Raw genomic sequence first — 6,240 nt, 5'->3', positions numbered from 1 at the left:
CTTGTATGAGTTAAATGAGTTGTGGTAAATGAATCATTTCGAGTTGACACAAATAAATTGACATGTGAAACGTGTCAATTGTAGGTCACGTGGGTTGATTTGTTTCTAACCCAAATCTGCTAAGACCCAACCCTTATCCGTAAAACCCCTATCGTGTCAAACATTGACACCCCTAATTGTTAGCAATCTACTAAATATATGTTAAATTTTTATATTCACAATCTATGTACTAGAAGTAGAGCAATATTTTGAAGGTAAATGAATAAGGACAGACATGCTTCACATGGCACAACCAAATCGCCAGCACGTTCTTAGTAAATGCAGGTGTTCAATCATAATAATAGAAGAAGACTGTGAATGAATCTTCCCACTCTCTCCTAAAGCCTTCGCTTGGGGGTTTATAAATAAATGAAATGAAATAATCATAAAAGAATGAAAAGGAATGGTTAAAACCCCACAAATGGCACCATATTCAGGGTGTGTTTGGATATCGCTTATTTTGCTAAAAACTGGAAACTGAAAATACTGTAACAAAATAATTTTTAAATATGTGAATAGTGCCGTAAGATTCATTTTTAATGAAAGTTTTGTTGAAAAAAGAGGTTTATGGGTCTCGTGAACAGTGCACGAGACCCACTGGAAAGCCACCACAACCATAACAGTTGAGAAACGTGCTTCCAAAAAAAAAATGCAGATGCAGACGCAGACGCGTAAACTTGCCATCCAAATGGGTATTAAGTGTGCATTTGACTCCAACTTAATTTATTCCATAAGGGCCAATTCGACCTAATCGTACCACGTAATCTTTTAAAAGACGTTCTGAGTGAGTTATTTCAGCTCCACGAGCCAGCTTATTTTACTATTTATCTTATTTTTGCTACTATTTATGAGTCTCACTGTACTTTTTGATATTATTCATGGGTCCCACTATACTATTTTAGTTAATTTTTACCTTTATCTACTGTACTTTTAACAAAAAGTTTTCAGTTTCAACAAAATAAACGGATTTCAAATAGATCCTAAACGTATATTCTACGTGTAGTAATAAATTACTTTATAGCACACATTAATTTATGTGCTACGCTAAGAGAAACTATATTATACTAACATGGAAAACAAGAGTTTCAATTAGTTTAACTAATAAAGTTTCTGATGATTAAATAAGAGATTTAAGATTTAATACTCGTCTATACTAAAAACTGATTAGACAATAAAAAGTACCTTTTGTCTTTTCTTTGGGTTTAGTCAATTTTTGTTTTTTTGGAACCAAAACGGTTCGTTTGGCTAAAAGGTGAAAACCAAATAAAAATGAAAAGAAAAAGTAGGCAGGGATAGAGAGGGAGAGGGTTAGTGAGTTCTGGAATCTGGAACTCTCTCTGCCTCTTAACCTCTGTTTTTCTCTCTTTCTTAATGTCTAGAGAATTTTTGGAACCTAAGAAAGAGAGAGAGAAAGCCAGGGTTGCTGATGGCTATTTTTGGACGCCTATGGTGGTATATCGGCCGATCTGAATAGAGCAAAGGGGATGGGTAGATCGGAGTGAAGGAAGGCTTTGAGTTAGAAGGTATGATCTTTTGAGAAAAGGAAATGGAAAAGCAGAGGACCAATTTGTGGCTTCGATGTTTTCTTTCAGCTCACACGACAGGTATTTTCTATCTCTAAATTTCTCTATAGTTTGATTGATTTCTATCTCTCTTTCTTTTGTTTATTATACTAAGATACTGATTTCACAAAACTAGTAGTGAGCCTTTTACATGTTTGATGAAAGCTTTGACTCAAGGCTGGGAATTTCGCCAAAACCCAATTCTCTGAAATTTCAGTGGGTTTTTCATTCTTGTTTTAGATATCCTTCTTTAATCTGTGTTGGTATTTGAATTTTACCTGAAGTTTTGTCATTCAATTTCACTTCCTTCTAGCTTTGTCGTGGTTCCATTGCTGATCTATGAAGAAATAGTAGAGTAATATGAACCACCGAGTGGTTCCATTTTTATATTTAGAGCCCAAAGATTTTGGTACACAGTTTGCAATTCGTGATTAACCCAAGAAATCCTCCAAATCAAAAGCCCAAAATGTTATGACAACCCAGTCCTATATATGTTTCACAAAATTCCCCAGAGAACACAAAGGAAAAGATCTTGATAAATATATCTAAGATGTCAATGGCGTACTTCTTCTTTCTCTCCTCAAATTATGAAATGGTGGAAAATTAGATGAAACTCAAATGCGATTGACACTAGAGACAACGTGATCAACCATTATTCACAATGCATGGAATCAAACTTAGTTCCTTAAAATTTTGGTATTTGATATTTCAAGTTTTTATTTTTATAGTGAGTCCGAATGTTTGACTTAAATTATTTTATCTTAGAAAAATAGATGTGTATTAGCTTATCTTATTGTTAATGAGCTAATTGTTTTGTCTTGCATGAATTTTTAGATGAGTTCGTGGCCATGTTTAGGGAGAAAAATTGTGCCCAATTATATAGCTACACATATGGTAATTGTTCTTGATTTTACCCATTTGAAAATTATGTGTTTTGATACAAACCCCATGGTTTTGGGATTAAATATTTTATAAGTTTACCAATATGTAGAGAAAATTGCATGACTTTTATATAACTTGAATTGAAAAGGCCCTATGATGTCTAATGTGATATGGAATGGTTATATATTTCTTATGATTTAAAGAATTAATTAAAGTTTAATGTGCCTTTATTATTATTTTTACCATCCCAGCCGAAAGAAAATAGGGGAAAAAAAAAAAACTAGAATCAGCAACTTTTACCATGTTTAAACCATCTTTGCTGACATTGTCCCACCAAGAAATGGATGATGTGGTATTCCTTATTGGCTAATTATTCTGTCTCATTCTATTATTTGGGGAACACTCTATATAATCATATCTCTTTGTGTTTGGATTTATAATCCATGTGAATGTTTTTTCTAGCAATATTTGGACTTAAGTGATGTAAACCACTTTGAAACTAGCTTTTAGAGAAATTAGTTTGGAGCTTCCATCTATGCCACCCTAATAAATTCTTAATTCAACCCTTAAATCAGTATTACCTTTTAAGGTATATCAAGATTGATCAACTATAAAAATACTGCAACATATGTGTTTGAATGCTTTAGGTAATGTTTAATGAACAAAAAAATTCGACCCTCATTATCTATTCAAATGGAAAGAACAAAAAAGGATAAAGCAAAAAATGCATTCTAATCACTTGAGTTGAGTTTATTCATTTTGAATTCTGTCAAGAGATACACTACCAAATTTCCAATTTCTTTGGAGCTACTACCACTATCAAAGCTCTGGCTTGCTATAGGAAAATACTCAATCGTGTCATTTCTTTTTTATTCATTTTTGAATAGTCGAGTGCTATTTGTTGCTACTTTGAAATTCCTTCAAGAATTTGTTTCTCTTTATCCTAGAGACTTAGTTGATTTAATTGTATGAGTTCCTTTGATAAGTGTGCCACTGTAGATGATGTATTGACCATTTAATAATGGAGAGTATCAAACATTATATAATATATATATATATATATATAATCTTTTAATGTGAGAGGATTCAGTTAAAATGTTACGTGTTTCCTATTTTGCTAACTTGTTATCTCATTTGTTTATCATCTTGTGATTTTCTGCAACTATTTTTGTTTCTTTAGATATCAAGCTAGACCAAACTAATGAGCCATAATGAATTGAGGAATGCTGATGAATTTGTTATGTGGGTTGGTAGGCTCATCATACATTAATTTTCAAGATTTTTGGTGATTTAGTAAATTGCATGTGTCTTGGTGATTAAAATTATATCACACCAACTTGGAGAGTTGGAGGAGTTCTTGCTTTCTTGTGCATTTGTTGATAGACTCTCGATGTAATATGTTGCTGCTGATCTAGAATTTTAGGTGCGGGTGATTCTTAACATTGACTTTTGATGCTTACTAGGTAAAGGAATTTTTACTTTTCTTACTATGGTAAATGGTGATTCAAATGAAAACTTAAGATCACATTTATTTATTTATTTATTATACCTGCATCGTACTTATCTTTATGTGTGCAAGAATAATTATAGGTACTAATAATTTTTTTTTAATTTGAAAATGTACAAAATTTATACTGGCATTTCTCAATGTACCTACATATGTGAATTAGCTTTCGGCTAGAGGAATGTTGTTTATTGACACCTGTCAATAGTACTACAAGTCCCTTTTTAAGAGAGATTTGGTTGATACATTTAGTCTGGTTAAGAGTGCCCCTTTCATGCTTCTCATTATCAGTTTTTTGTGAATAATTAGCTACTGACATCCTTATAAAACTTGCAGGAGGAAAAGATTGATGCTTCCCTTGAGGTTCTTATCTTATTATTGCTAAGGAGGAATTGTGGGATGCTGTCACATATGAGGTTTGTCATGCTTTCTGATTCTGTAATTATTATTATTATTGTTGTTTTTAAGTTTTCCCATCTTATTGAGATTCTTGTGTATTACAAAAGGCCAAAAGTGGTTATTGTGTCTTAATTCAAAAAATTGTTCATTGCACTCTACCTCATTACTAACACAATGGAGATTAATCTAGCTTTTTTTTCATTTACAGGGGGGAAAAAAATGTTATTTCTTATCTTACCAATTTTTGAATAGGTGTCAAGTGTTTGCTTTACGTTTGAATTAATCAAACATGCTTTTACTCTTAACCTTTAAAGCTTCAACTCTCTAATTCTTTCCCCCTTTCTAGGCTGTTGCTTTGGTTAAAACCAATCTAGGAGCTGGAACAGGTAGCAAAGAGGTTGATGTATGAAGCATACCAAAGAGGTTGTGCAGGATCAAAGAGATTCCTCACATTAGATGTGGAAGCACCCTTCCTTGGCTTGATACTAAGGTTTGGTTTTCTACTAGAGTGGAAGATGAAGTGCAATAAAATCAAGTGGTTCACAATGATAGAAAATCATAGTGTTGTGCTATTGAAGGTTAGAGATGTAAACAAACTCATTAGAATGTGAATGTGTACTATATACTATCACCTTCTAGCATAGAGCTATATCTGAAAGCTTAGTTTCTATGGGGGTTGAATTTAGCTAGAAAACACGCGTTGTTTTTTGATTTTGTTAAGAACCATTGGCTAAAGTCAACTATGATTACAAGGTAGACATAGTGCTTGCGGTGGATGCGTCTAACTATATTTGACAGTGATACTTTGTCAAGGTGTTTTAAATTTCATCAATGATTAGCTAGAATGTTGTTTTCTTCTTCTTTTATGGGGTCTTATGGGTTTACAACACAGATTATTATGGGATTTAAGGACTTGTTTATACTAAATTTATTGCTACTTTTGGGTTTACAACAGATTAATATGGGATTTTAAGGATTGGTTAGTTGTCCATTACACTTTTTAATTTTTACACTAATATGGACAATGGGATGGGAATTGAAATTTTAACATTAAAATAAGGTGTCAACTTTAAATTTTAAAGCTCGGAATGTATTTACAAATACCCAATGTATAGGCAAGTACGTGCCTTGCATTTGCAGGCCCACACTAGTCTTATACAATGTATAAAAAATGAGAGCTGGTTTGGTTTTTGTTCGAGAAATTGACTGCATTTTGTTTTATTATTTGTGAGGGTTTGTTTTGTCTTTTTGTATTTTAAAAAAATAAAAAATAAAATAAAAACAAAACAAATCAAAATTTTCTCAATTGATTTTCTAATACGAATCAAGAAAGTAATATACTAATATATTCCTTTGAAATTTCTTGCTCCCACCAACAAAACGACAAAGAAGTCAATTTTGAATGATTTCCTGAAGTTTTATAAAAGTTACGACTAATGGCTATTGACCGATGAAACTTCAGTCTAAATTACGTTGTAATTTGTTTGGGCAGGTAACTAAGCCAATTGCAATGTGGCCTGATCAACATTTTTTTTTTATTTTACTAGGTACTATATGTCTAGACATGGCAATACAGGTCAGAATTTTCTGACCCGACCCGACCCGAAAAATACCTGATCCGACCCGATTTTTTTGCGGGTCAACCTGACCTGACCCGTTAAAAAAATTCACTAATTTTTTTTTTTTTTTTTAATTACGTTTTGATACTATGTGCATAAAGCACAAAGTACCAAAACTAATAATAATATATTCAATATTTATCACACCATCAATGCTACTGTACTTAACAGTAGACAAGACAAGTCACTAGACTCACTACACAAGTGACAAGGGTCAAGGGCCAACCGGCCAAGG

General features: G+C 32.5%; 1 long non-coding RNA gene across 1 annotated transcript; it reads left to right on the top strand.

The window, feature by feature from the left end:
- The first annotated feature begins 1,333 nt into the window (after window positions 1-1,333).
- Window positions 1,334-5,216, top strand: LOC126700078 (uncharacterized). Its single transcript, XR_007646991.1, has 3 exons — window positions 1,334-1,643; window positions 4,324-4,403; window positions 4,733-5,216. It is a non-coding gene; the product is annotated as an uncharacterized LOC126700078 (long non-coding RNA).
- The last annotated feature ends 1,024 nt before the right edge of the window (window positions 5,217-6,240 follow it).

Source organism: Quercus robur, chromosome 9 (assembly GCF_932294415.1).
Source record: "Quercus robur chromosome 9, dhQueRobu3.1, whole genome shotgun sequence".
In the NCBI taxonomy this organism is placed as follows: Eukaryota; Viridiplantae; Streptophyta; class Magnoliopsida; order Fagales; family Fagaceae; genus Quercus; species Quercus robur.
The sequence above is the reverse complement of the archived record's forward strand: the minus strand, read 5'-3'. Positions and strand labels throughout refer to the sequence as shown.